The following is a 9,831-nucleotide window of genomic DNA, read 5'->3' as shown; positions in this document are numbered from 1 at the left end:
TGGAATTGTGATACAGTGAATTATAAGTGAAACAATCTGTCTGTAAACAATTGCTGGAAAAATGACTTGTTTCATGCACAAAATAGATGTCCTGTTTGACTTGGCAAATTTTTTATTAAGACATTAATGAGGACGGATGTAGCCAGTATAACTATTTGGTCAGCACTTTTGAAATGTACAGCAACAGAATTCAGAACATGGGCCATTCTTACAGTATTCTCCCTGTACACCAAGTCAGAACCTTAGGATAAATAAAGGGGGCATATAAGAAGACAATGAAAGCTCTTACAATATTCAAGGATTACATTTCTCTAAAACAGGCTACATATGATACATGTGCACCACCAAGTCAGAACAGTAGGCTAAGTTATGAGGGGGAAAGGAACCACATTATTAGTGTGAGGCACATGGGCTACTAACAGCTTACTAGAAAACATCCACTTAGTATTACTTTCTTAGCTAGAGTATACCATCTGTACCAGTCAAAGGTTTGGACGCACCTACTCATTTAACAGTTTTTCTTTATGTTTACTATTTTCTACATCGTAGAACAATAGTGAAGACATCACAACTATGAAATAACACATATGGAATCATGTAGTAACCAAAAAAGTGTTAAACAAATCAACATATATTTTAGATTTTAGATTCCTCAAAGTAGCCACCCTTTGCCTTGATGACAGATTTGCACATTCTCTCAACCAGATGCAATTAACAGGTGTGCCTTGTTAATTTGTGGAATTTCTTTCCTTCTTAATGCGTTTGGACCAATCAGTTGTGTTGTGACAAGGTAGGGGTGGTATACAGAAGATAGCCCTATTTGGTAAAAGACTAAATCCATATTATGGCAAGAACAACTCAAAAAAGCAAAGAGAATCAGCAGTCCATAATTTCTTTAAGACATGAAGGTCAGTCAATATGTAAAATGTCAAGAACTTTGAAAGTTTCTTCAAGTGCAGTCACAAAAACCTCTGCTGCAGAGGATAAGTTAACTGCACCTCAGATTGCAGCCCAAATAAACGCATCAGAGTGTTCAAGTAACAGACACATCTCAACATCAACTGTTCAGAGGAGACTTAAATCAGGCCTTCATGGTCGAATTGCTGCAAAGAAACCACTACTAAAGGACACCAATAAGAAGAAGAGACTTGCTTGGGTCAAGAAAGACAAGCAATGGACATTAGATCGGTGAACATTTGTCCTTTGGTCTGATGAATCCAAATTTGAGATTTTTGGTTCCAACTGCCATGTCTTTGTGAGACGCAGAGTAGGTGAATGGATGATCTCCGCATGTGTGGTTCCCACCGTGAAGCACGGAGGAGGAGGTGTGGAGGTGATTTTCTGGTGACACTGTCTGTGATTTCTTTAGAATTCAAAGCACACTTAACCCTCATGGCTATCACAGCATTCTGCAGCTATACACCATCCCATCTGGTTTGCACTTAGTGGGACTATCATTTGTTTTTCCATAGGACATTGATGCAAAACACACCTCCAGGCTGTGTAAGGGCTGATTGACAAAGAAGGAGAGTGATGGGGTGCTGCATCAGATGACCTGGCCTCCACAATCACCCAGTGTTTACCCAATTGAGATGGTTTGGGATGAGTTGGACCACAGAGTGAAGGAAAAGCAGCCAACAAGTGCTCAGCATATGTGGGAACTCCTTCAAGACTGTTGGAAAAGCATTCCTCATGAATCTGGTTGAGAGAATGCCAAGAGCGTGTAAAGCTGTCATCAAGGCAAAGGGTGGCTACCTTGAAGAATATCAAATATCAAATATATTTTGATACTTTTTTGGTTACTACATGATTCCATAAGTGTTATTTGATAGTTTTGATGTCTTCACTATTATTCCACAATGTAGAAAATAGTAAAAATAAAGAAAAGCTGTGGAATGAGTATGTGTGTCCAATCTTTTGACTGGTACTGTATATAGATATTTTTTGTTATTGTTTTTGTTGGGCAGCAGGTAGCCTAGCGCTTAGAGTTCTGGGCCAGTAACCACAAGGTTGTTAGATCAATTCCCTGATCTGACAAAGTAAAAATCTGTCATTCTGCCCCTGAACAAGGCAATTACCCCACTGGTCCTAGGCTTTCATTGTAAATAAGAATTTGTTCTTAGCTAACTTGCCTAGTTAAATACAAGTTTAGATGTTATCATCAATGATGCTATCCAGGCCTATTTATTTATTTTGAAAAAGTTTTATTGTTACATTTCCTTTAAAAACAGCTAATTTATATTTGTACAACATTTATACCCATAAAAATGGCATAAAAGCATAAAAACAGCATTTGAATATTACATTTACATTTGTTAAAAAGTACATACTGCTCATTTAAAAACAATACAAACAACCATGAATAAAAGTAATTTTTCTTGTAAAACATCCAATATGTAAAAGCCATTCAAAATGTGTATCAACAACTATTGTTTCAATTAACCCCAGAATTCAACTATAAATAGACAATACAATCGGCCTAATGTTTCAAGCTCTGGTAGATTTAAAATTTAATGATATGAACCAAATATCCACATTTTATGGAAATGTATCCTCTCTTGGATAGTTACATCTGTGCCATTGACTAGTTAGTGATATGTTGGATTCACATCTCCATGTTACTTAAAATCTAGTTAGTATAGGACTAAATCAAATGTAAACTTCAATGGAAGTGATGGAGGCACGTGAGCATGTTATTTTCTTTTAAATTACACAATCACCTTTAAGTAACATCAAACCAAATATGGAGTTGATTTGAATTGATTTCAGGTGATTTGAGCATAATTGTTTTAAACATGTTCTCATGCCCCCACCACTTCCATTGAAAGTTAGCTGAAGTTTGTAGTGGCTGTTAAAGAACATTGAACCATGGATTACAGTTTATCTTGGCCTATAGACTACTTTCAGGGTTGAGGAACCATCTAACATCAAGTTGTAAAATAGTGAACTACTCCTTTAAATGGTTGAAAGCCACAGTGACAGACATTTGTGTGACAACTAAACCAAAAATCCGACATTGTTTTTTCATTGGAATTTGGTGGTGCCCTTCGATGGTTGAAAGCATAATAATAAACACATTGGAAATTCTAACTTTTGGCTGTCTTTTTGAGTGGGTGAATATAGGTTGTAATGCCATTGATCAACGTCTCAACGAAATATTATCCACTGAATTATCAATTTTTTTTAACCCATTCTCCCCAATTCCGTGATATGCAACTGGTAGTCCACGTTGAAATGACATGTGTGCACAGTGGGATGTGAGGAACATGCTGTTGAGCAAGATGGTTGGAGAAAAAAGAACGGGGCGCGAGCGAGCGCGTGATTTTTTTTTTTAGGGAGATTTTCTGAAGTCTGAACGTCTTCAATTCTGCTCAATTGAGTTCCCGGGATTAACATGGTGATGGTCGGTGAAGGAGGGGGGATACGGTGGCGACCTCTTCGTTGTTTAAACTAGTCTAGCCTTTTCTCAACAACGGGAAAATCTGAAAAAGGAGAGGTTAAGGTAACGACCAAAAACGAATCTGTTTTCTTGTAGCCAGCTCGATGTATTAGGGAGAAGGTCCTGTTTTTACACGACGGTGGACATCGGTGAATGTTAGCTAGTTAGCTAGCGTGTTATTTGAGTCAACCGCTATCTTGCCTGGCTTCAAATCATTCTCGTTTGATGTCTTTGGTTAGCTAGCTAAGTGTTTAGCTAGCTAACGCACCTACCTAAGGTAATATTTTTTGTAAATGACTAGCGTATATACAGTTTGCAGTGGTGATTGCAATAGCTATATTCAATAACTCATTTAGGAACCTCACAAACTCAAGGCAATTTCACCACAGTTTATTTAATTTGACTGTGTAGCCAACGTTAGCTAACAAGCCAAGAGTTAGCTGAAGAAGTTAGCTATCCGTACAAATTTTATTTTCTGTGGGTGCCAACCCGACTGCTACTAGGGAAAGGTAATTTTATGTCCAACAAGCTTCATATGTAGTTTATATGGAGAAACGGCTGCATTTCTGCATATAGAAATTGGGATTAATGGACCGTTATTTTCCTACGTGACGTTACGTGCTAGAACAAACCTGGGATGTAAATCATTAGCCAAATAGTTTCGCAACTAAACGAGAGTTTCTATGGTGGGACACATTCAGGTAGGTCCCTCCCGTTCCGTTTGCTTCCGTTTTAATACGTTTTTTGTAACAGAATCGGGGTAATGAATACGGACGGACTGGGACTAGAATTCGGCCCTGACATTTTATCCACTCCAGCCCACATCACTGCCTGCTCCGCATTGAAAACGGCAGTACTGTTTTCAGTACTCCAGCACCCTACACGTGTGAAGAGAGAGACATTTTCAAAAATGTTTTATGCGATTGGAGAACACATTGGGAGGTATCTTAGACCATTCCTATATACACCATTTTCCCAGATTCTTAATATCCTAGCCTGCGTTTATGGACTGTCCTCTTCAATTCAAACCACAGGTTTTCAATGGTGGAGACTGAGATGGCCATTGCAAATTGATTTTGTGGTCAAGTAACCTTTTCTTTGTGGATTTTGATGTGTGCTTGGTTATTGTCTTGCTGGAAGATCCACTTGCGGCCAAGTGTCCACCTCCTGGCAGAGGCAACCAGGCTTTTGGCTAAAATGTCCTGGTACTATGGGGCTATTTTGCTTCCACTGGTCCTTAGGGCCCTTGTTAAGGTCAATGGCATCATGAACTTTGCCTAGTACCATTATATTTTAGCCAAAAACCTGGTTGCCTCTGCCAGTAGGCAGACACTTGGCTGCAAGTGGGTCTTCCAGCAAGACCTTTACCCCAAGTACTAAACAGTCAACCATTTCTTTACCAGTGACTGGTGAGACATGGTCCTCATCCTGTTTTTTTTCTCTTTTTTTTACCAGCTGATGTTTAAAACCAATGCAATATGTAAAAACACCAACTCACCACTATAACTGTGCCTCTGCTCTAGCCATTTTGTTTGCCTCCTTGCTTTCTTATCTCTCAGCACCTTCTCTGCTGTTACTCTGTTTTCTCTCTGCCAGTCTGTTTAAGCCTTATGTTATAAAAGCCAAGCTAACAACATAGGCTATATTGCAAATTAGTGCCTGTCATGTATTCCCCTGAATCAACAACAAAACATAATTTATGTATTTCTGATACCTACTAAAAGTTACTTAAGACAAACAAAATTAGGGAAATTGGACGCACCAATATCATACCTCCCCTCTCCATGTAATGGTGAGAGGGTAGCATGTCTTGGGGGGTATAATATTTGTGCATTTTAACTTTCTCATCATTCAGGATTTATTGAGGATTATCTGTAATCATTGAAGCATCCACATTAATGTAGAATGTTTAGAAACGTTCTATTCTTATTTAAAATAAATATTGTAGTGTCATTTTGGAGAAACTTTTATCATTTTCTATTGGGCACAAAATAATCGGAAACGCAACCAAAACAAACAGCAAATGCATCCAAGTTTGTAGTCAAAAGCTTGAAGTAGTCAGAATGCTATGAATATTGGACCAAATACTTAACTTTTTACTACACTGAACAAAAATATAAATGCAACATGAGTTAGATCATAGAAGGAAATCAGTCACCTTACAATAGATGGGTTAGACCTTAATTAAGAAAAATGAAATGTATATTTTAAATGATACCTTTTCTGTAAGTCAGGTAAGAACAAATTCTGTTTTACAATGATGGCCAAACCCGGACGACGCTGGGCCAATTGTGCGCCGCCATATGGGACTCCCAATCATGGCCGGATGTGATACAGCCTGATCTATGACTTTCACATGACTGGGAATACAGATTGCATTTTTTTTTAAAGGTAGGGGCGTGGATCAGAAAAGCGGTCAGTATCTGACCATAATTTGCCTCATGCATCTCGACACATCTCCTTCGTATAGAGTTGATCAGGCTGTTGATTGTGACCTGTGGAATGTTGTCCCACACTTCAATTGTTGTGCGATGTTGCTGGATATTGGCAGGAACTGGAACACGCCGTCTTGCACGTTGATCCAGAGCATCCAAAACGTGTTCAATGGGTGACATGTCTGACGAGTATGCAGGCCATTTTCATCTTCCAGGAATTGTGTACAGATCCTTGCAGCATGGGGCTGTGCATTATCATGGTGAAACATGAGGTGATGGCTGCAGATGAATTGCATGACAATGGGCCTCAGGATCTCGTCACGGTATCTCTGTGCATTCAAATTAACATCGATAAAATGCGATTGTGTTTGTTGGCCGTGGCTTATGCCTGCCTGTACCATAAACTCACCGCCACCATGGGGCACTCTGTTCACAACGTTGATATCAGCAAACCGCTCACCCACACGTTGTCTGCCATCTGCCCAGTACAGTTGAAACTGGGATTCATCTGTGAAGACCACACTTCTCCAGCGTGCCAGTGGCCATCGAAGTTGAGCATTTGCCCACTGAAGTTGGCTACGATACAGAACTGCAGTCAGGTCAAGACCCTGGTGAGGATGACGAGCATGCAGATGAGCTTCCCTGACGCTGTTTCTGACAGTTTGTGCGGAAGTTATTCGGTTGTGGAAACCCACAGTTTCATCAGCTGTCTGGGTGGCTGGTCTCAGACAATCACGCAGGTGAAGAAGCTGAATGTTAAGGTCCTGGGCTGGTGTGGCTACACGTGGTCTGTGGTGAGGCCGGTTGGACCTACTGCTCAATTCTCTAAAACAACGTTGGAGCCAGCTTATGGTACAGAAATTAACATTACATTCTCTGGCAACAGCTCTGGTGAAATGCACAGTCCCTCAATTTACGACATCTGTGGCATTGTCTAGTGTGACACAACTCAACATTTTAGTGGCTTTTTAATTAGCTTTTTGATATGTCACACCTGTCAGGTGGATGGATTATTTGGGTAAAGGAGAAATGCTCACTAACAGGGATGTGAACAAAATTGTGCACAGAATTTGAGAGAAATGCATTTTTTCAGCTCTTGAAACATGGGACCAACACTTAACATTTTTATTTTTCATCATTTTATTGGTCACATGCACATGTTTAGCAGCTGTTTTTGTGGGTGTAGCGAATTGCTTATGTAGTTTGATTGTTAGTTCTCAGATTCTATTAAATATATAAACTCAGCACAAAAAGGAAAGTCCCCTTTTCAGGACCCTGTCTTTCAAAGATAATTCGTAAAAATCCAATTAACTTCACATCTTCATTATAAAGAGTAACTTCTTGACCATCCCGTTAGCGGGATCATTTTCATCAACAACCGCTGAATTGCAGAGCGCCTCATTAAATAAAAAAAATAAAAAAATAATATTCATGAAATCACAAGGGCAATATAGCAAAATACAGCTTAGCTTTTTGTTAATCCACCTGTCGTGTCAGATTGGAAAATATGCTTTACAGCGAAAGCAATCCAAGCGTTTAAGTTTATCGATCACTAAACGAAACATTATGAACACCTAGCATCAAAGTAGCTTGGTCACAAATCAGACAAGCAATAAAATTAATCGCTTACCTTTGATCTTAGGATGTTTTCACTCACGAGACTCGCAGTTACACAATAAATGTTCCTTTTGTTCCATGAAGATTATTTTGATATCCAAAATATCCAAAATGTTCAGAAATCCACAGGCTCGACTAGTCACGACAACGCAGACAGATATTCCAAATAGTATCCGTAATGTCCACAAACATGTCACACGTTTTTTATAATCAATCCTCAGGTTGTTTTTAAAATATATAAAATATATAATCGATAATATCAACCGGCACTGTCTCTTTTTCAGTAGGAGAGGGAGAGACAATGGCTGCCCCACTGTTGCGCAAGGAAAACTCATGCGAACACCCAGCTATCCACAACGCAATGTTATCTTTCTCGCTCATTTTTCAAAATAAAAGCCTGAAACTATGTCTGAAGACTGACACCTTGAGGAAGCGATAGGAAAATTAATCTGGTTGATTATCCCTTTAAATGGAGCGAAGGCAGGCTATGAACATGGAGCTTTCAAAATAGAAGCCACTGGTTTGATTTTCCTCAGGTTTTTGCCTGCAATATCAGTTCTGTTATATTCACAGACAATATTTATACAGTTTTGGAAACTTTAGTGTTTTCTATCCTAATCTGTCAATTATATGCATACTCTAGCATATGGGCCTGAGAAATAGGCTGTTTACTTTGGGAATGTTATTTTCCCAAACACAAAAATAGTGCCCCCTAGGAAGTGCCTAAGAGAAATGCATCTTCCTGTTCCATTGCATGCCTTCCCTCCATTTAAAGGGATATCAACCAGATTCCTTTCCCTATGGCTTCCACATGGTGTGAACAGTCTTTAGACATAGTTTCAGGCTTTTATTCTGAAAAATGAGCGAGAAGGATCACAGTGGATGGCTGGGTGCCTGCAGCGTTTTGCATGTGCAACAGCTTGGAGCAGACATTTTCTCTCTCCTATTGAAAAAGCTACGGTCCGGTTGAAATATTATCGATTATTTATTGTAAAAACAACCTGAGGATTGATTATGAAAAAAAACGTTTGACATGTTTCTACCAACTTTACGGATACTATTTGGAATTTTTGTCTCACACAACTCCCAGTTACACAACTCCCAGTTGTGTAACTGGGAGTCTCGTGAGTGCAAATATCCGAAGATCATCAAAGGTAAGCGATTCATTTTATTGCTTTTCTGACTTTCGTGACAATCTACTTTGCTGTTTGTAATGTTTTGTCTGCTGAGAGAGATGTCCTAACATAAATGCTTGGATATCTTTTGCTGTAAAGCTTTTTTGAAATCTGACACCCCAGGTGGATTACCTTCTTGGATATAGGGGACGCTATTTTAATTTTTGGATGAAAAACGTTACAGATGGATGAAAAACGATATTTTGTCACGAAAAGATGCTCGACTATGCATATAATTGACAGCTTTGGAAAGAAAACACCCTGACGTTTCCAAAACTGAAAAGATATTGTCTGAGTGCCACAGAACTGATGTTACAGGCGAAACCCAGATAAAGATCCAATCAGGAAGTGCCGCATTTTTCTCAACAGCCTCATGCCAATGACTCCTTATATGGCTGTGAAGCAGCTAGGAGTCAGCTTACGCTTACTGCTATGTCTGCAGCATTTTGACATCTTTTTTTAGTCATTTCCATTGGAGAATGGCTGTAAGAGACCATATTGGGCGAGTGGACGCATGGTGTCTCCCGGAGAAAACGTTGCGTAAAATACTGAGGTAGCCATTTTTCCAATAGTTTCTTATGAGAACTGCCTCCAAGGATATATTATTGAATACATATGTTAAAAACACTGAGGATGGATCCTAAACAACGTTTGCCGTGTTTCTGTCGATATTATGGAGCAAATTTTGAAAAAAGTTCGGCGTTATAGTTGAAGTATTTTCGGTCGACTTCTCAGCCAAGCAGGATGAACAAACGTGACATTTTTTGCCTCCAAAAATAATATTTTTGGAAAAAAGGAACATTTGCTATCTAACTGGGAGTCTCCTGAGTGAAAGCATCAAAGGTAAATTATTTAATTTGGTTGCTTTTCTTATTTTTGTGAAAATGTTGCCCGCTGCCAGCACAGCCTAGCATAGCATTATGCCATGCTAAACTTACACAAATGCTTGTCTAGCGTTGGCTGTAACGCATATTTTAAAAATCTGAGATGACAGTGTTGTTAACAAAAGGCTAAGCTTGTGTTTCAATCTATTTAATTAATTTAATTTGCGATTTTCATGAATAGGAAACGTTGCGTTATGGTAATGCGCTTGAGGCTATGCTTACGCTCCCGGATACGGGATTTCTCATTGCTAGAGGTTAACCTGTTGGTGTTAGGGGGCAGT

The 9,831-nt window shown here is 39.2% G+C and overlaps 1 protein-coding gene across 9 annotated transcripts in view; it reads left to right on the top strand.

Moving 5' to 3' along the window:
* Window positions 1-3,258: 3,258 nt before the first annotated feature.
* LOC109874542 (CMP-N-acetylneuraminate-beta-1,4-galactoside alpha-2,3-sialyltransferase-like) overlaps window positions 3,259-9,831 on the top strand; it is an 89,076-nt gene continuing 82,503 nt past the window's right edge. For 7 of the 9 annotated variants that reach the window (XM_031810739.1, XM_031810736.1, XM_031810741.1 and 4 more), the window contains exon 1: window positions 3,265-3,502. The gene's annotated coding sequence lies outside the window, so the exon portion shown is untranslated. Of the gene's footprint in view, window positions 3,503-9,831 lie in introns of all 9 variants that reach the window. The other 2 variants (XM_031810742.1, XM_031810743.1) reach the window with 2 other exon arrangements.

This window comes from Oncorhynchus kisutch, linkage group LG30 (genome assembly GCF_002021735.2).
Source record: "Oncorhynchus kisutch isolate 150728-3 linkage group LG30, Okis_V2, whole genome shotgun sequence".
NCBI classification, from domain to species: Eukaryota; Metazoa; Chordata; class Actinopteri; order Salmoniformes; family Salmonidae; genus Oncorhynchus; species Oncorhynchus kisutch.
This window is presented reverse-complemented; position numbering and strand designations above follow the sequence as displayed.